The following is a 21,965-nucleotide window of genomic DNA, read 5'->3' as shown; positions in this document are numbered from 1 at the left end:
CAGTCACCATCTGCAGTAATTTTGGAGCACAAGAAAATAAAATCTGCCACTGTTTCCACTTTTTCCCCATCTATTTGCCAATACTATGTCCTGATAATTCCAATCACCTCAGCCATTCTGACCTCCAGTATTGATTCAGAAACTCGGAAATTTTCAGTGCTCTGCTTAGGATCCCCCTCTTTGAATCAGGGTGAGGAAAGTGCCTTCCGCCATAAAGTTGGACAGTCTTAAGCTTCCCTCACTTGTTTCTCTACTTCTCTACTTTCAGGAATCACAGTCCTTTGCCACCTGTTTTCCAACATCCAAAACAGTTGCTCCATGTATTTTGTCCAGTTTTCTAGTTGTTTACAGTGGGACGTTCTGGACCCAGTTATTCCATCAGGCTGTTAGGGAAATTAAAATAGAGGAAGTCTTGTTCAGGTTGCAGAAGCAGGAGAGCAGGTCTCTGACCTGCTTCTGCCCTGCCTGAACATTGACCGGGTTCCATGCCTGCCTGCAAGCACAGCAAGTCAGGCAGCACTTTAGACAAGAAAGGAAATGGGTCTTGGAATTTTTGAGCCCCTGAGTGTCTGGCCATTCCTTGGGGTCTAATGAAATTCTGTGACACACAGGTGAAACAAACAATACTGCAAAAAGATTAAATTGACACCAGAGCCACATTTTTGTGTGCAAACTGATGATGGTATCAGTCGTGGCCTGGGGTTATAAGCAGGAGCCTTCAAAACTGCAATGTGAGGTCTCACCCATGGTGTGGATGCACCACGCACGATCTTTTTCCCACGGGGACTCCAGATTATTGTTAACAAGAGACTTCCCTGTGCTGTTTAATTCTGCTTTGGATGTTGGTCAGCTCAATTTTGTAATGTATGTACTATTACCTTTCTCTATCGTTTCTATTTTTTTCTTTTCTTTTAGTGATTATATATTGAGATCAAGTTAAATAATTCTCTGTTCAATATTGAAGTTGTTATGTGTGTGTAGTGAGTGGTTTCTTTTGTTAAGGAATCCCTCAAACCTAAAACTAAAATAAAGCACATGGCCAGGAGCAGACATTTGCACCTTTCCCCCAAATTATTTGTTTTTAAAGTACAAGAATATTGATTACTTTGATCTGTGGACAAAATAGCCTAGAAAAATTTGAAATAGAATGAAAATAGTCTAAAAATGAATACATAGAATGAAAATATTATTAGTGAGGTTTTTTTTGGTCACTTGATTTAATGAATTGAGAAAGAAGGAATTAGGAAAAAGAGTCACTGGAAAATCATTTCTTGACAGGAAAAGCTATTTTATTAAAAATGTTCACACTCTCATTGTTTCTTAGGTTGCTGCCTGTATTAGGCAGGATAAACTAAATCATTTTGTGATTCCAAGCAACTTCCTGAAATCAGTTACTTAAGATAATGAAATTTTATTTTTCACTCTTGCTACCCATCCGTTATGGGTGAGTTACAAGTTACAGCTAAGTTCCATGTCATATTCATTGTGCAACCCAGCAGAAGAAGTGGTGTCTGTCTGCGCCATAAGCTGTTAACTTCTACCTTGAAGATGACACATTTTCAACTTAATAAGCTGTTAACTTCTACCTTGAAGATGACACATTTTCAGCATTGCATTGGCTCAAGTCACATGGCCATGCATTATTCCAACAAGCTGAGGATATAAAATCTTTCTATAGGGGAAAAAATACTTTGTAAATGTTAATACAGCCTACTGTGTCTCTATACCTATCATCTTCTGTCTTGGATTAGCTCCTAACATAAAGCTAAACAGCATCAAGAAATGTAGTTAAGTATTTGAATATAGATTCCATCCTGAAACTGCACATAGTCTGTACTTAAATGACTACTATGAGCCTTCAAAAGAGTAAACGGATTCTACATCCACTGCTATGTGGACACTACCAAAATATATTAAGTGAACAAAAGTAAGATACAGACTAGAGTTTATGATATACTTTCATTTGTGTAAAAAGAAATATATATGCATATATCTGCATGTGTATGCGTAAAATATTCTAAAAGAATGCACAAGAAATAGATGTTTCTAAATATCCAGGAAATGATTCCTTAGAGTAGAACATAAGGGTCTAGTCTGGGAGAGATTTTTTTTTTGCGGGGGGGGGCTTTAAACAACAGAAATTTATTCTCACGTCCCATACCAGAAGTCTGAAAACAAGGTGTTAGCAGGGCTGTACTTCCTCTGAAAGCTCTAAAGGAGACTCCTTCATTACCTTTGCCAGCTTCTGGTGGCCCTAGATGTTACTTGGCTTATGGCAGCATCACTTCACCCTCGGCCTCAGACTTCATGTGGCCTTTTCCCCCTTTCCTCTCCTACTCTTCTTTTTCCTTTTGTCTTTTATTTACTTATTTTTATTTTTAATTTTTTTTTCTTGTGATGAGAAGTCTTAGGATTTACTCTTTTATTTTAATTGGAGGAAAATTCCTTTAGAATGTTGTGTTGGTTTCTTCCATACAACAATACAAATCAGTTATAATTATAAAAATATATATATGTAATATCCCCTCCCTCTTTTTTTTCATTTCTTTCTGTCTTCATCTTTTTAAAATTTTTTTAATGTATTTAATTTTCATTGATAGATAATTATTTTACAATATTGTGCTGGTTTCTGCCATACATCAACATGAAACAGCCATCAGTTCAGTTCAGTTCAGGCACTCAGTCGTGTCCAACTCTTTGTGACCCCATGGACTGCAGCATGCCAGGCCTCCCTGTCCGTCACCAACTCCCAGAGTTTATCCAAATTCATGTCCGTTGAGTCGCAATGCCATCCAACCATCTCATCCTCTGTTGACCCTTCTCCTCCCACCTTCAATCTTTCCCAGCATCAGGGGCTTTTCAAATTAGTCAGCTCTACCCATCAGGTTACCAAAGTATTGGAGTTTCAGCTTCAGCATCAGTCCTTCCAATAAACACCCATGACTGATCTCCTTTAAGAGGGACTGTTTGGATCCCGTTGCAGTCCAAGGGGCTCTCAAAAATCTTCTCCAACACCACAGTTCAAAAGCATCAATTCTTCAGCACTCAGCTTTCTTTATAGTCCAACTCTCACATTCATACATGACGACTGGAAAAACCATAGCCTTGACTAGAAGGACCTTGGTTGTCAAAGTAATGTCTCTGCTTTTTAATATGCTGTCTAAGGAAAGTTGGTTATAACTTTCCTTCCAAGGAGTAAGCGTCTTTTAATTTCATGGCTGCAATCACCATCTGCAGTGATTTTGGAGGCCCCAAAAATAAAATCTGCCACTGTTCCCACTGTTTCCCTATCTATTTGCCATGAAGTGATGGGACCAGATGCCATGATCTTAGTTTTCTGAATGTTGAGCTGTAAGCCAGCTTTTTCACTCTCCTCTTTCACTTTCATCAAGAGGCTCTTTAGTTCTTCTTCACTGTCTGCCATAAGGGTGGTATCATCTGCATATCTGAGGTTATTGATATTTCTCCCGGCAATCTTGATTCCAGCTTGTGCTTCTGCCAGCCCAGTGTTTCTCATGATGTACTCTGCATATAAGTTAAATAAGCAGGGTGACAATATACAGCCTTGACATACTCCTTTTCCTATTTGGAACCAGTCTGTTGTTCCATGTCCAGTTCTAACTGTTGCTTCCTGTCCTGCATACAGATTTATCAAGAGGCAGGTCAGGTGGTCTGGTATTCCCATCTCTTTCAGAATTTCTCCACAGTTTATTGTGATCCACACAGTCAAAGGCTTTGGCATAGTCAATAAAGCAGAAATAGATGTTCTTCTGGAACTCTCTTCCTTTTTCCATGATCCAGCGGATGTTGGCAATTTGATCTCTGGTTCCTCTGCCTTTTCTAAAACTAGCTTGAACATCTGGAAGTTCACGGTTCACATATTGCTGAAGCCTGGCTTGGAGAATTTTGAGCATTACTTTACTAGCGTGTGAGATGAATGCAATTGTGCGGTAGTTTGAGCATTCTTTGGCATTGCCTTTCTTTGGGATTGGAATGAAAACTGACCTTTTCCAGTCCTGCGGCCACTGCCATAGGTATACATACATCACCTCCCTCTTGAGACTCCTGCCTTTCCCCCTATTCCATCCCTCTGGGTCATCACAGAGTGCCAGGCTGGGCTCCCTGTGTTACAAAGCAACTCCCCACTAACTATTTGTTTTCCATATGATAGTGTATATATGTCAGTACTGCTTTCTCAATTGAGAGAGGTGTTCTTATAGTGTGCCCTTTTGCACTATTTAAATCTTTTCAAGGGTATTTATTATTTTCTTTTTTATTGATGTATAGTTGCTTTACAATTTTGTGTTAATTTGTTTTACTGCAAAGTGATACAGATATATTTAACCATATTAATATCTTGTGATAAATCATAATGGAAAAGAATTTTAGAAAGAATGTGTATGTGTATATATATACAAGAGTTTGATATCAGTCAACCAATTTCCCCAGCAATGTTCTAGAGGATCATAAAAAGATACGGTACCACACAGCAGAATGATCATAAGATAAAGCAAAGAATCAACTGACAATGAACTCTTTTAGACCCATTTCAGGAAGTCTTTCATAGATTCTGGAGATCAACTTAATGAAAAAATATAACTATGAAATGAAACTTTCAAGTTACCTCCTTAGGTCCTGACATTGATGCTGACATTTTTCATCTTATGCTGATGAAATATTTAGTTCATGTAATCTGATCCCTGAGATCAGACAGTTTACTGCTTAATTATACAACTCCTTTCCTGCCATATTTTCCTTCTTCACATCTGTCATTATGAACTAACTATTTCAGCTCTTTCTATAGCCCCTGCCTTCTAAGCATAGGAACAAGTACATAACTTTCCAGAATGCTTATGCTTAAACTTTACAAAGAACAGACACCACTTTCCCCCAAAACCTCTTACTTCACAGTATTGGAATAGTGACCTCTTTATCAAGAACAAGGTCAACTTTGCACCAGAACAATGACTAAGAAACTATTGCTCTTATTGTGAGAGTAAATTTCATAGTTATCTCTGTGGCTGTGTTTTGAAATTTTTAATGTTTAGATACTAAGTAGTTTAGATACTAACTAAACCTCTCTTGAAATTCTTCTTTTTATATTCATGTGGGAGACAGAACGGCCACCCAAAGATGCCTATGTCCTAGTTCTAGGATGTATAAATATGTTACGTGACAAACTGGAAACAAATTATGTTAAATTATAGTAAGACTGCAAATGGAATTAAGGTTGGCTGACTGGAGGTGGGAGGCAGAAGGAATATCTGTGTTGGAGTGATACAGTGTGAGAAAGACCCAACTTCCCTAATAGGAGACTATTAAGAATAATATACATAAGCCTACTTAGCATAACTCAACAACAAATTTTTTCCAAGACAAAAACTGATTGACACTTTCTCATGTAGATTTTATTAACCACTTCAGAGAAACAGTACATAAGAATGACCAACAATACAATGAAATTCATCTCGAGCTTTATAGCTATGGGATAGTTGCTAGTACAACATCATGTCAGACATGGGTTTTCACTAATATCATTTACACTGAAAGAAAAATGGGCCAGAACCTTGTCTGGGCATCACCTCTTTGTTCTAATGCTCTCAAACAAATGGTTAGACTTCTGAAAGGATGGTGCAAACAATTAGAATCTGTTAAATCAGATGTTTGGAGAAAAATTGATTTAAAAATTTGCATGTTTTTTTTTTTTTAACATTGCTTGATAGGTCATCCCTATGTTCAACAATACGTGTTAGTCCTGCTTACTTTTTAAAACGGCTACATCCGGACATAACAGAGAACTTAGAGCAGAAGTTATTCCTTATGCCAGTCTATGTTCAACACTATTTCACTTATTTAGTCCACAAAAGATTGTTATTAGCAACTGTGAAGCTGGACTACAATGCATTCATTTTATAAATGAGATGTTGGCGTCCCTATCGCAAAAGGTTCCGAAGGAGGCTACAGAATGGGGCATCACCATGGCGACCTACTGTGATGGTGAGCATCCCTGGAGTAATCAACCACAGAAAAACCATTAGAAAGCTCTCCTCCAGGGACATATTGTTGTTTTTTACTCAACCACTTAAGGAATGATCAGGGCCACAAAGTCAAGGAAGCAATCACTCTTCTGTGACTATTACAAAGGATGAAATGGAGTCTCTGGGCTCTTCCTCAACCATTTGTACAGACATAACCTCGAGAAAGGCTTCCCCATCTCTGACTGGAAAATTACATTAGCGAGAGAGAAAAGGTTTCACAAATGCCAAGGGGTACAGTAGTTCATTATGAGTCTGTTGGTCTCATTTACACCATTTTCAATTTCTGTAGTTTTGTGTTTCATCTGCTTTAACAGAGATTAGGATGTTTTTCAGGGGTTTGGAAAAGAGTGGCCTGAGGGATAAAGAGGGGGGGAAAGGGAAACGGGGCAACTTCACATAGAAGAATTTTGCAGTAATATTAGGTTCTCTTAAACAGAAACCTGTCACTTATTGTTTGTTTGCAATTACCATTCAAAATAATAGAAACAGTGTTACAGGGAGTAACTAAACCAATAGAAAGGTATTTATTAGAAGCCACATTAAAACTAACTTGTAAGGGATAATAAAACTGTAAGAAAAGACTTTTCCATCAACTGTGGGAATTTGCTTTACTGCTACTGTTTCTATGATTTTAACTTTTGGATTTTTGGATTCAGTCTTATTAAGTAGGTATCGCTTTCTTTCTTATATATTTTGTAACATATGTATATATGCATGCATACACATATTTTAAAATATATTTTACGATTAACATTTGGAAACAGGTAAGGCTGACAATAGTCAGCTGATGCTAACCTAGTCTTCCAAGTACTAACATGCTATAAAGGAAAACCAATTTGTTCAGACTGTTAGCAAAGTAAAGCACATATTAGTCAATATTTCAAATGAGCTGCCCCAGGATGACTTTTCAAGGACGTTTTAGGCATTAGCCAATTAAAACTGCTGACGTCAACAGTAACCCATGGTTTAGATTTATGTCATTAAGTACATAGGTTAGGGGAAATTGGTATTGAGTCATTATCAAAGGTTAATTCCAGTAAGAACTGTTTCTATTTGATTTATTGAATGACTATAGAATGTATGTCTCCATGAGGTACATTTCCAAATTCATATTGCTGGTCAAAGATATTTGGAATAAAGAGGCATAAATGGCAATTATTATTGTAAGACTGTATAAAACTCACAGATCAGGTGTATTAAGTCAATTGGCTATGCATAGATGGACACACATGTAGAGATAAACTTTATTTAAAATTTAACTTAAGGCAAAATATTTTTGGAAATAAAATATATCACAAATTGAATTTTTTTTTCTTTTAATGTTCTTTTCAATGGGTCACATTTTTCTTTTGTTTCAGATCAAATCAGATCAGTCGCTCAGTTGTGTCCGACTCTTTGAGACCCCATGAATCGCAGCACACCAGGCCTCCCTGTCCATCACCAACTCCCGGAGTTCACTGAGACTCAAGTCCATCGAGTCAGCGATGCCATCCAGCCATCTCATCCTCTGTCATCCCCTTCTCCTCCTGTCCCCAATCCCTCCCAGATTCAGAGTCTTTTCCAATGAGTCAACTCTTCGCATGAGGTGGCCAAAGTACTGGAGTTTCAGCTTTAGCATCATTCCTTCCAAAGAAATCCCAGGGCTGATCTCCTTCAGAATGGACTGGTTGGATCTCCTTGCAGTCCAAGGGACTCTCAAGAGTCTTCTCCAACACCACAGTTCAAAAGCATCAATTCTTCGGTGCTCAGCCTTCTTCACAGTCCAACTCTCACATCCATACATGACCACAGGAAAAACCATAGCCTTGACTAGACGAACCTTTGTTGGCAAAGTAATGTCTCTGCTTTTGAATATGCTATCTAGGTTGGTCATAACTTTCCTTCCAAGGAGTAAGTGTCTTTTAATTTAATGGCTGCAGTCACCATCTGCAATGATTTTGGAGCCCAGAAAAATAAAGTCTGACACTGTTTCCACTGTTTCCCCATCTGTTTCCCATGAAGTGGTGGGACCGGATGCCATGATCTTCGTTTTCTAAATATTGAGCTTTAAGCCAACTTTTTCATTCTTCACTTTCACTTTCATCAAGAGGCTTTTGAGTTCCTCTTCACTTTCTGCCATAAGGGTGGTATCATCTGCATATCTGAGGTTCTTGATATTTCTCCCGGCAATCTTGATTCCAGTTTGTGTTTCTTCCAGTCCAGCGTTTTTCATGATGTACTCTGCATATAAGTTAAATAAGCAGGGTGACAATATACAGCCTTGATGAACTCCTTTTCCTATTTGGAACCAGTCTGTTGTTCCATGTCCAGTTCTAACTGTTGCTTCCTGTCCTGCATAGAAATTTCTCAAGAGGCAGATCAGGTGGTCTGGTATTCCCATCTCTTTCAGAATTCTCCATAGTTTATTGTGATCCACACAGTCAAAGGCTTTGGCATAGTCGATAAAAACAGAAATAGATGTTTTTCTGGAACTCTCTTGCTTTTTCGATGATCCAGCAGATGTTGGCAATTTGATCTCTGGTTCCTCTGCCTTTTCTAAAGCCAGCTTGAACATCAGGAAGTTCACGGTTCACATATTGCTGAAGCCTGGGGAGAATTTTGAGCATTACTTTACTAGCGTGTGAAATGAGTGCAATTGTGCGGTAGTTTGAGCATTCTTTGGCATTGCCTTTCTTTGGGACTGGAATGAAAACGGACCTTTTCCAGTCCTGTGGCCACTGCTGAGTTTTCCAAATGTGCTGGCATATTGAGTGTGGCACTTTCACAGCATCAACTTTCAGAATTTGGAATAGTTCAACTGGAATTCCATCACCTCCACTAGCTTTGTTCGTAGTGATGCTTTCTAAGGCCCACTTAACTTCACATTCCAGGATGTTTGGCTCTAGGTGAGTGATCACACCATTGTGATTATCTGGGTCGTGAAGATATTTTTTGTATAGTTCTTCTGTGTATTCTTGCCATCTCTTCTTAATATCTTCTGCTTCTGTTAGATCCATATCATTTCTGTCCTTTGTCGAGCTCATCTTTGCATGAAATGTTCCTTTGGTATCTCTGATTTTCTTGAAGAGATCCTTAGTCTTTCCCATTCTGTTGTTTTCCTCTATTTCTTTGCATTGATCGCTGAAGAAGGCTTTCTTATCTCTTCTTGATGTTCTTTGGAACTCTGCATTCAGATGTTTATATCTTTCCTTTTCTCCTTTGCTTTTCGCTTCTCTTCTTTTCACAGCAACCCACGCCCGAGGCCAGGGGCGGCGACGAGAGGAGTTAAGAGAGGAGTTACCCAGCATCCGAGGTCAGGGGCGGAGGCTGGGAGGAGCTACCCCACGCCCCTAAGCCCGAGGCCAGGGGCGAAGGGTGGGAGGAGCTACCCCACTCCCCTAAGCCTGAGGCCAAGGGCGGTGGCGGGGAGAAGCAACCGCAGGACCGAGGCCAGGGGCGGTGGCCGGGAGGACCAACCCCACGTCCAAGGAGCCGTGGCTGCGCGGGCGCAGGAGGGCCTAGAGGAGCTATCCTACATTGAAGGTCAGGAAGGGCAGCAGTGAGGAGATACCGCTCGTCCAAGGTAAGGAGCAATGGTTGCGCTTTGCTGGAGCAGCCGTGAAGAGATACCCCACGCCCAAGGTAAGAGAAACCCAAGTAAGACGGTAGGTGTTGCAAGAGGGCATCAGAGAGCAAATATACTGAAACCATACTCACAGAAAACTAGTTAATCTAATCACACTAGGACCACAGCCTTGTCTGACTCAATGAAACTAAGCCATGCCCATGGGGCAACCCAAGACGGGCGGGTCATGGTGGAGAGATCTGACAGAATGTGGTCCATTGGAGAAGGGAATGGCAAACCACTTCAGTGTTCTTGCCTTGAGAACCCCATGAACAGTATGAAAAGGCAAAATGATAGGATACTGAAAGAGAAACTCCCCAGGTCAGTAGGTGCCCAATATGCTACTGGAGATCAGTGGAGAAATAACTCCAGAAAGAAGGAAGAGATGGAGCCAAAGCAAAAAGAATACCCAGCTGTGGATGTGACTGGTGATAGAAGCAAGGTCCGATGCTGTAAAGAGCAATATTGCATAGGAACCTGGAATGTCAGGTCCATGAATCAAGGCAAATTGGAAGTGGTCAAACACGAGATGGCAAGAGTGAATGTCGACATTCTAGGAATCAGTGAACTGAAATGGACTGGAATGGGTGAATTTAACTCAGATGACCATTATATCTACTACTGCGGGCAGGAATCCCTCAGAAGAAATGGAGTAGCCATCATGGTCAACAAAAGAGTCCGAAATGCAGTACTTGGATGCAGTCTCAAAAACGACAGAATAATCTCTGTTCGTTTCCAAGGCAAACCATTCAATATCACAGTAATCCAAGTCTATGCCCCAACCAGTAATGCTGAAGAAGCTGAAGTTGAACGGTTCTATGAAGACCTACAAGACCTTTTAGAACTAACACCCAAAAAAGATGTCCTTTTCATTATAGGGGACTGGAATGCAAAAGTAGGAAGTCAAGAAACACCTGGAGTAACAGGCAAATTTGGCCTTGGAATACGGAATGAAGCAGGGCAAAGACGAATAGAGTTTTGCCAAGAAAATGCACTGGTCATAACAAACACCCTCTTCCAACAACACAAGAGAAGACTCTACACATGGACATCACCAGATGGTCAACACGGAAATCAGATTGATTATATTCTTTTCAGCCAAAGATGGAGAAGCTCTATACAGTCAGCAAAAACAAGACCAGTAGCTGACTGTGGCTCAGACCATGAACTCCTTATTGCCAAATTCAGACTTAAATTGAAGAAAGTAGGGAAAACCACTAGACCATTCAGGTATGACCTAAATCAAATCCCTTATGATTATATGGTGGAAGTGAGAAATAGATTTAAGGGTATAGATCTGATAGACAGAGTGCTGGATGAACTATGGAATGAGGTTCGTGACATTGTACAGGAGACAGGGATCAAGATCATTCTTTTGTTTAGGAATATATAAATACACTTTTTAATTTGGCTTGTCCTTAAAGTTGTTGTTTTTTTATCTTTTAAATATAAATACCTGGAAAACAAAAAATACATAGAAAAATTTTCCAATGTTTTTTAGGTGGGGGAGAAGCAGTGGGAGGAAGGACAAAATAACTGGAAAATTACTCTATTTTTACCAAGTTAACAAAATCTCACAACTTTCTCCACACATATAGATACTTGTAAATAAAAAGTTTAAGAAGTGTCACCTTTTTTGATTTAAATACATTTGTCCATGTGCATCTAAACACACCCTTATTTATTGTAGGATTCCTGTTTATAATTAAATTGCAAAGGGGTATGAACATTTCAAGCTTAGAGCAAGGTGTTCTCATTAATTATTGAAAGAACACGGTGATCTCCGAATCCATACATACATAGACACAGAGAGACCCAGGGAGATGTTGCAAGCATTTGTTCAGTTGCAAGGAGCTAGGAGAGAGACAGTGACCTACTCACAGACTCAAAAGGTTATTATCAACAAAATAAATTAAAGCATGAGTTAGTCAATTGTCCATAAAGGATGGGCTGTGATAAGGCCAGTGTTAGGCAAGTTCTCCTTTATGCAGTGGTTCTTTTCAGCCTCAGAATCCCTTTCTGAGAATTGTAGAGAGGATCACAATGGAAGAGAGCTAATAAAGGGAGCTGTCCATCCCTGTCTCCCCTCCCCAGCTGGAAGCCAGATCTGAGCTAAAAGTCAAATTTGGGGACACAAATGCTCCACAGAAGCAGAGATCACAGCAACTGAAGCAATGCTGCCCATTTCTACAGTAAGATCTATTTTAATTGTACATTTCCTGGTCCAGATAAATTCAAACCACTAGTTCAAAATGAGTGTGATAAACTGCCCTGCAGACTTTGTAGTTTTCAGGATGAGGAGAATCCCGTATACATAAAGATTAAATTATGATCTATTCTGGGACCATGGCAGGACTAGCCACATATTCTAAAATTCTAATCCATTAAATTGAATCATTATTTATTATTAACTTACTACTCCTTAAATGCAAGGATTAACAAGACATTATTGAAGTCAATTTAGTAAATAATTATACCCCCAAATATGTGGTCCAGAACTGATGACTGTGGACTAGAAATCATAGGCCATTCACAGCCCATCCTAGAGTGAAACCAGTTCTCATTCAGCCAGGGAGTCATTTGTTCTTCCCCGCAGTCACATCACCTATGAGTCACTCATTTGCTAGGTAAGATTTTCTTACTTGGTTGCCAGCTAGACCAAGGCAGTTTAAATTAGACAAGACTCTTCTCAGAGGCAGAAGCAACACAAAGAAGATAGGCATAGGCTAGACCTGAGAGCGCAGTCACCACCACTGAAAGCCCCTCAGCAAGCCCCCTCCTGACACCTTCAGGGCAGAAGGGAGGAGTGGGTCCACTCTCTCTGCTCGTGCAGTTGGTCAACACCACCACTCAAGTGCTCAAGGCTGTTTCAACGAGAAGTTCCTGTGCCACGTGAAGGCCTTTGACAGGCACTACAGCATGGTGCTGGACGATGTGAAGGCCATGGGGACCAGCGTTCCCAAGAGTGGCAAGGTAAGCAGTCCAAGTGCTGCTTCATCTCCAAGGTGTTCCTGCACCGGAAATTGGTTATCACAGCCCTGCAGAACCCACTCATGGCTGCCAAGGAAGAGTCTCCTTCTCACCCTCTTATACCGCCCCCAGTCCTGCAAGAACCTGCCCTTTGTGATAGGAATAATAAAGTCTTGTGGGGTATTTTTAATAAATAACTAAATTTTTTTCTAAAGTAGGAATGAAGAAAAGATGGAAGGAGGTGGGGAGAGGAGGAAAGGAAGGATAGTAAGAAGGAAAAAGAATACACTGGCTTAAAAAATAACACTGTGCAAAGGGCAGGCTTGGGGATGACTGGCACCAGGGACTTCAGTGACACTAACTGGTGCTTTTTTTCTTGTGATTCTGTGTGGTGGTTTCTCTCTGACCAGCATTTCCAACAGGCATGGAGGCTGGTCACCTGTAGCTTCAGATTTTCTTGTTATGATTTCAGAAAGCAAAATTTCAAGCTCTGGTTAGAAACAAATTCAGGAAAATTCCTCATTGTCTTGGTCTGTGACAGGTGCCCATCCTGGGATGAATCTCTATGGCCAAGGTCTTATCAAGCTAGCAGCTCCCAGAGTAGAGCATGGCAAGGAACAAATCCCAAAGAAGAGGAGCGGGTTATGTCTAGAAAGAAAGAAGCTGCCGTGCAATCAGAATAGAACTCATTCAATCTGTACTGCTTACCAGATTCTCATGACGTAAGAACTGGAAAGGATAATAAAAGTCTATGGTTCCAGCTTTTCACCTCTGTGCTAAGTTCTGGGTTCCATGTTTTAACAAACTGAAGAAATGTCCAGAGGAAGGATGGTGTTAGAAGCTATACAAGGTACAGTTAAAGGAACGGAAACTTAAGGAAGACGAAAGACAGGTACAGGAAAAAAGATAACTTTTTCATGTACATGAAGGGGCATATTTGCTCTGTGCTGCCTAGTTCTTGGGGTCACAAATGTGCCTACAGGACTCAGAAAGGTAACATAAGGAATAGAGCTGGCCAGATGTTAGAAAAGTAATAGTATATGCATGATAATTAATGTAAGTGACACTCAGCCATAAGATGTGGAAATCTACAGGAAGCAGATGTCTCTGGAGACCTGCAGAACTTACGCCCCTTCTGAAAAAGGCAGTTCCCACTAAGGTCCGTAAGACCTTAAGAATGTGCACAGGGGAGCCTGGCAAGCTACCGTCCACAGAATCACAGAGTCAGACTTAACTAACGACTAACACAAACACCTGTTACTGTTAAGAATGTGGCTGCAATATTACAAGATCTTTCTTTTTTAAAGAAAAGCTATAAAATCTTATTTTTACATGAAACGTCTCAATTTCTTCAATGTTGGCTGATTCTTTTTAAAAAGCAACAAGCAGGCCAAACAAAATACTATGTTGAAAGGGGTCCTCCATGGGGTGCCAGATTGAAATATCTGCTCAAGAAGGCAAATCTAAAACTCATCACTCAAATTCTTACGAGTTAGGGTTTTAGTTTTTATCATTTATATGTAGTTTAATAGCTAGAGCTCTTCAATTGTGTGGTAGATGTTTTGTGAATTAGTGCACTGTCCCTGGATGTAGGTAAGTAGAAGCCAATGATTATCATTAAGGAATATTATGGAAATGAATCTGGTATTAGGGGATCCTGACTGGTCCACAATAAAGGTCTACAGATTGAAATTTTGGAAATGAGGTCAGAAAGTGTTCTCCAAGAGAGATTCTGAAGAAGTAGAAAACAATATTTAAGAACTCTATAATCCTCTTGGAGTTTAACACATCACTGAAAGAGACAACGGAGAGAGCCAACATGGCATGATATTTCTAACTGCAGGCAAGATCACACTGAAGATACGTATGTCACATGTGCTGGCAATGGGATAGGATTTTAATGGACATAAATCCAAATCTCTTTCCGTCTAGTTGCAAAAAACGTCTTCCTGGCCCCTATGACATGTCTTAGCATGTTTGGAATGAGGGGAGTGTGGTTTTGGGGGTTAAGTGTTCTGGATTCTTGTCCTTGTTCTGTTACTCATGAGTCACATGACCATGGACAAGTCACATTCCTCACTCTCCAAACAGCGTAACAATCTAGCATGGTTTCAAATTCAAGATTGCCAAAACAGTTCCCCTCACTGTCTTTTCTTCTCATAAGAAGAATATGTTCCTTTCTTGATTTCCTCATGTCAAGGAAAGTTGCAAAATTTGACTTTTTCTGGACTCCAGCGGCAAATCCCCTGCCCGCTATCATGAAGGAAGCTTCTAAGATGACATCAAAGAAAGGAAACTAGGCATCCTGGTGTAGGAGGACAACACAGAGAATTTCCACTTGAAACCAAAGACAATGATGTGCTCAGAATAAGAAAGCAGGTCTATTGCTGAGCCGTGGGGTTCATAAAGGTATACCATGGGCAATAGAAAAACCAAACCAAAGCTCAGAAATTACCTCCACAGGGGCCTGATAAGTTCTAGATAGGGCCATCCTCTTCCCATTTTTTTGCCAGTAGAATTTGGGCCGAGGAAGAAGATTCCATCCTCTGGTTGCAGCAGTATCCCTGAAACCTCCATGTAAAGTGAATATATGTCAAATCATATGTATCAAACTCAGCTATAACTTCAGATAGACTCTCATGAGAGAAAAGATGGCCAATGTTAAAAAACAGTCATGTGAATCCTAACATATTTAATTTTTTAAAAGTGACTACAGAAATATTAGTTGAAGGAGATAATGGTCAGTGTAATACTAAATTTTGTTTAAATGTGATACACATGCAGTTTGTCTCAAAATTCACTACAAAATTCATTTCCCTATTTGCTGAAAATTGTCAAGGATGCCATGAGACTAATATGTTTCACTAGGCTGTGAAGTTACACTATGGCTCTTAGTATTTAGAAAAACTGGTTGAAAACCAAACTCAGACAATTAAGATCACACAAATAGTTCTTGACAAGCTGTTGCTAATAAAATGTTTCTATCTTTCTCAGTAGAATTACCCAGCCATTAATAAACATTATTTGACTGGTAACTAATTAATAATAAACAATTCCTGCATTTTACTGAGAGGCAGTTTAGCAGAGTGAATAATGACCTGACCTCTGAAGCCGGATTGCCTGGATTAAAATCCCAACTCCCCCACTTACTAGCTGTTAAGTTGCTTAACTTCTGTAGTTTGCTCATTTATAAAATAGTAAACTTACATGATAGGGTGTGGTGAGAATTAAATAATTCAATATAAGCAAGACAGTGCCTGACACACAGCACTGTGTGACTGTAAGCTATTATGACTATCTCTTGCTTCATAAAATCCATTTGTCCCATAGTCATTCACTAGGCTGCATGTCCTCTGTACCAGGCAATACACCAGGCACAGGGATATTTGTAGTATTTCCTAAACCAGCAACAGAAGTCTGAGTGGTGTAGGCAGTGCTTTCTCAAGTACAAAAACTAAATAGCGGGTTGGAATAGGGGCAAGCCCCCTTCTCCTAACTGATTACATACATAGATCAAAAACTACTCGGACTATGCTTCAAGAGGAGGTCACCGATAATGTTTGTGAAATTTGCAATTAGTTACCCACTCAGGTGACTTTTGCCATATCTAAATTAAATTTGCATCTGGCTTAGATTTCTGTAGGAGATGATGCTTCTAATTTGTGTTTTGGGTAAAGGCCCAGCTCCCAGTGTGTGGAGAGAGAGTTACGAAGGAGGAGGCTGCGTTATCAGAAGGCCGGGTGGGACAGAGTTTTGATGTGAGCATGTTGTGCCAGTTCTCATATGTCTACAGCCCAGGCCAAAATCTGCCCTCAGTTATGCATGCACAGCTTTCATTGACGTCAGTAGGAACGGTGCTCATGTAACAGGAGGCAGAAGTTTGGCTCTTTGATTTTAATAGAATTACATGCCAAAATGTTTTGCTGATGCAGGTTGCAAATTTAAACCCCAGAGGGTCAGGAAAATGCAACAGAATTTTGTTCTGTTGGCAATCTCCTCTTTTGCACAGACCATGTCATTAAGCGAGTACTGAATTTCTCAAGTCTGACTTGGAAGCGCCTGATTGTATGGTGCTGATGAGTTGTGTGTGGCTGCCCGCTGCAGTGAGACCTTTAAGTACAATTCCAAGATTTTGTCTGTGGCTCCAGATAAGACTCTAACATGTAGCCCTAATTCGTTGTCAGTTACAGAATTCCATTTCTCATCTGGGCTTAACAACCATGCTGAAATCAGATGGTGGTGCCGATCAGACTCCACTCCCCACCTTAGATGTCTGGGGAATTATGTAATGAAATTTAGGGGCTTAGCATTCTTGGAGTTTTCAAACTAAATTTCAGTCTAATTTATTTTCAGGCATATCCATAGCATTGTCTTAATATATGTGTGGTTTTGTAAAAATTTTAATTTAATTTTATGCTATGATGTTAACAATTGGATCTCCCAGACCTGAGCATCTGGCAGTAAGTTTCTAAGTGGTAAAACACGATTCAACAGAAATATTAAGCCAGGCCAATGGACCAAAAAAAATCCTTTAACTGAGAGTGGAGATCCTTCTGATTCCTTTATCCAGCTACTCAAAATCTATTTCCTGCTTTGGGTCCAGAGAAGCAGGCTTTCTCTTGAATTATTTAGAACTAGGATGGGTGCCTGAGTGTGTCTCTTGAGCTGTGAGTTTCCTTATGGGTGACCTGACCTAGCAAAGCCTTTTTGGCCACTTGTCACTTCTTGCTCCCTCCTCCTTAAGGGAGAGATAGATTATATGAATGGGAAAGCTGGGAGCAAGAACAAATGTATCTCAGCTTCTCTGTCTTTGGGATCTTCCTGCCTACAGAGAACATGTTTTTTTGCTTTGCACCTGTGCCACAGATTTTGTCACTGTGAAGATTCTGCCTGTGACTGAGGATGAAGTCTTTTATATTTCAGAGACTGGTATTCACAAACCCATCTTATGTCAACCACTTTCTCCAACAGCTTCAGGAGCAACAGAGCCACCATCTTGATATCTGCCAGCTTGACATTTTAATGAAGGGGCATTGGCAGACAAGCAATAAATTATCAGCTAATGTCTAAAACTGATCAATTAATTTCTAAGAACATCACTTAGAAATAGGGGAGCAAATATCAAAGAGAAAACACATCTTAAAAGTGGCAGCCTTTGAAAATCAGATTGGGAGAGGAGGGTTGATGCGGCAAGAATCCACTGTCCTCACTCTCCTTCAAAGCTCAATTTGGTTTTGACACTTGGTGAATAATTCATGATTTAACGTTTACTATCGATATATTATGGAACTATAACACATCAGAGTGGAGAAACTCTGATAGATCTCCAGTGGTTTTCAAATTGAAAGTCAAAATTGGTGTTAGCATGCCATGAAATCAATTTATTGGATGGTGACCAAGACTTTGAAATGAAATGAAATAAACAGAATAGGTCAGAGGGCATGATAATCTGGATCATAATATAAAATACATATTTTTATCGTGGATTATGATTAAAATGTTTGAAATCTATTCAGTTTTTCCAACTTTCCACTTAACCCTCAACCACTTTCCTTAACTGTGGACCCACTCTATCTACGAAGCCAAGTAGTTCTAAAAGAGAGTATGCATATGAAAATACTTTGAAAACCATAAGGCTCAAACCACATTGAAGCTGTTGTTTTGATTTCTCAATGATAATGATGATGATGATGGGGGAAATGTCTGATCTTCAATTTTGTGCAGCTCTTCAACATGAAAGCAGTCATAGTACCAGGCCCAACCCCACACTTACACTCTTCTAAGAAGCTTGCAACTCTAGGTAAGGTGTGCACCAAGCTCCAGATCAGTCAGACTGATCCTTAGGCTGCAGGGTAAGGTAATGGCTATGGCAGACTCTGGAGTTATACAGACTGGGATCCAAATTTAGCTGTGCCACTGACTCACTATACAACTTGAGCCAAATTATTTAACTTCCCCAAGTCTTAGGATATCACCATTATTATCATCGCCATCATCAAATCAACTATTTTTGTTTTATAGTCTGAAAACATGAAAAAAAAATACTCCTTGTTTTTACTGGAGAAGCTGCAGGGCCCCTGATGAGACAGAGATGTTGCCTGCGCTGAGGGACAGCCAGGGAAGGGGGAGAGAGGGCTCTGCTTCATCTCCCATGACCTGTGTCAGGCACCCGTGAGACACACTGCACTGGGCTCTTGATCGCCCAGGGCCCTCTGAACACCACTGACTCTACCCTCTAGCTTTTCTTTTTTTTAATTTTAAATTCATTTATTCTTTTAATTGAAGGATAATTGCTTTACAGAATTGTGTTGGTTTCTGTCAAACATCAACATGAATCAGCCATAGGTATAACATTTTGCATCCCCACGTCTAATATCCTGCTCTAGCCAGTCACACACGTTTGACCCACTGGCATTTTGACTCAGGGTTCAAGACTCAGTGTTCCAAAGCATCCACTGTGCACCCAGCCACACGCTTGCCAATAACAGAAGAGCCTGGGCCCCAGCTACATTGGACAAGTGCAGGTCTTAGGGAAGGGAAACCTCAGCACATATTTCAATTCTGCCACTTTCTCTCATAACCTTGCTAAATCATTCCATTTCTCTGATCATACTTGCTTCCTCCAATGAGGTCAGACAAAGACCAAATAGAAAATCAAGAGTCAAAATGCAGTTAATGAACATTTGGAAATATTTCAACTTCCCCAGAGTGATATTAATGAGAGCAAAACAATATGTTATACTGTAACATATATTTTAGAAATGCTTTTAAGTAAATAAAAATAGTAATAAATATTGTTCTTTTTTTTCAAGTTGGCATTTACTATTTATTGGGGCTTCCCCCAGTTAAACGATCTGCCTGCAATGCAGAAGACAGGAGACACGGGTTCGATCCTTGGGTCAGGAAGATCCCCTGGAAAAGGAAATGGCAACCCACTCCAGTATTCTTGTCCTGGGAAATTCCAGGGACAAGGAAGCCTGGTGGGCTACAGTCAGTGGGGGCGCAAAAGGTCGGACACGATTGAGCGACTAAGTATGACATTACTATTTATACAAAAAGCAACTTCCTTTGATATTCATTCCCTCTCACAGTCTGGTTCTACTTACAGTTTTTATTTCATTTTCCATTGTTCCCCAACTCTGCTCACCCCATGCAGTACCCACACTCAGCCTCAGCACTTCCCAAACATGTCCACCATTTTCATAATCCCATGTTTTTGTTCATGCAAAGGTCTTGTTCCCTCCCCTAATGACACACTCGCCTTCAAGCCCAGCCCAAACGTCACCTTATCTGCAAAGGCAGCTCCCAACTTCTCCCTGAAAAAAAAGGGGGAAAGTGTTAGTTGCTCAGTTGTGTCCAACTCTCTGTGACCACATGGACTGTAGCCCACCAGGCTCCTCTGCCATGGAATTCTCCAGGAAAAAATACTGGAGTGGGTTGACATTCCCTTCTCCAGGGAACCTTCCGTAAACAAAACTAATTTTTCCCACTTCAGGACTCCCATAGCATGTAATCCCTATGGATAGCATAGGAAGTATCCCAGGATATCATCGCAGTTCTATCTGTTCTCCCCTAGACCGTCAGCCCCTTGAGGGCAGAGACTCTTCCCTCCGTGTTTGACATCCCAGCCTTTCCACAGTGCGTGGCACTTAACAAACAAATATATAGTAAATGTCTGATCAAAGAACAAGGTTATCATGACTCCTCAATATTTATAGCCTTGGACAAGGTTATGAAAGAAATTCTCATTCTTCTCCATCAGGCACCAAAGCCAGTTAGAGGCCCAGCCCTTGTGAGTCACAGGCCCTTGTGATCAGGTTATAAATCAATTTTCAGACTGAGGAGATCAGCATATGGTCACCAGACATTCTGCAGTAAGTAATGATAGTCTGTAGTTTGGACTAAGATGTGCAGTAATTAAAAAAAAAATCTTATTTAGAGAATGTTGAAAATCTTGGGGTTCACATAGGATGCAGGATTCCTGCCACAGTTACTGAGTGTCAGGAGGGGCGGTCAAGTGGCCTGGGTCCTTTGAACCTTCCCACCATCCATCATAGTGCATGGCTCTTACTAAGGAGTACTGAACCACGATGGAGCAACTGATTCCTAGTGCCTGTACTGGCTACTTTGAGCTCTGGATACTTCAGACAAACATGAACTCACAGCCATCTGCGTGGACTGATGGAGTCTTTCTGCATCCCCGAGTGGAGAAGATGAACACGTACGAAAATATATGGAAGAAAATATGTAGCAATATATAAAAAAAATTAGTCACTCAGTCATATCCAACTCTTTGGGACCGCTCTGGAGGAAGAAATGGCAACTCACATGAGTACTTTTGCCTGGAGAATCCCATGGACAGAGGAGCCTGGAGGCCCGCAGTCCATGGGGTTGCCAAGAGTTACAACAATGACTCCTGGGGAACCACCAGCCTAAAGAGTCTGACTGTCAGTGTGTGGAACTGGTCATGTTTCTTCTGTGAATACTGACCCCAGACCTGTCCACCTACATGGCATGCCCACTCCTTTATGTCTTGGTGTGAAAGTGAAAGTGTTAGTTGCTCAGTCGTGTCTGACCCTTGGCAATCCCATAGACTGTATCCTGCTAGGCTTTTGCCCAAAACTAAAGTCAGAAGAACTAGAAAAATAATGAAAATTTAAAAGAATAATAAAAGCTTATATTTCATCTCTCTGGGATTTCTTATAACTGAATTACCAGTCACGGTTTAGAACTTTTTCTCTGAAATCTCACCAACTTGCTTCCCAGTTACATTCTGACTACCTGGCCATAGCAGCCAAGGTAGATGTGAACACCAGCAGAGAATAGCAGCTGGTCATCAACAGCTCCAGGAGTGAAGACTTTAATGCAGGAGCTTCAGGGGCAGATATGGAGGCTTGGCAGCTGCAGGCTTTCTGGATACTGCTGGAGTTAGAGCATGTTTTCAAAGGGATGCCAGTTAGGTAGTGGCTACAGGGTGGCTTTTAGTCAAGATGGTCTTGACTCGAAACCCAGCCACTGGTAACACTGACAGCCATGTTTTCAGAACTACTCATTTTGCTGCTTCTTAATAAAAAGAATCTGCCGACAATACAGGACACCTGGGTTTGATCCCTGGGTCAGGAGAATCCCCTGGAGAAGGGAATGGCAACCCACTCCAGTATTCTTGCCTAGAGAATTCCATGGACAGAGAAGCCCGGTGGGCTTGAGTCCACGGGATCACAAAGAGTTGGACACAACTGAGTAACTAACACCCACACACAAAAAACGATCATCTACATTCATATTTTCCAAGGCATGTTTTTAAATGTTTGATTATCTTGTTTAATTTGTTACATTGCTCTCCCTTAAGATGT

At 40.5% G+C, this 21,965-nt stretch overlaps 1 pseudogene; it reads left to right on the top strand.

The window, feature by feature from the left end:
- Positions 1-5,978: 5,978 nt before the first annotated feature.
- On the top strand, positions 5,979-19,372 carry LOC113906239 (annotated as a pseudogene).
- Positions 19,373-21,965: the final 2,593 nt, after the last annotated feature.

This window comes from Bos indicus x Bos taurus, chromosome 16 (genome assembly GCF_003369695.1).
Source record: "Bos indicus x Bos taurus breed Angus x Brahman F1 hybrid chromosome 16, Bos_hybrid_MaternalHap_v2.0, whole genome shotgun sequence".
NCBI lineage: Eukaryota > Metazoa > Chordata > Mammalia > Artiodactyla > Bovidae > Bos > Bos indicus x Bos taurus.
Note: the sequence above shows the minus strand (reverse complement) of the source record. Positions and strands in the feature narration are given on the sequence as shown.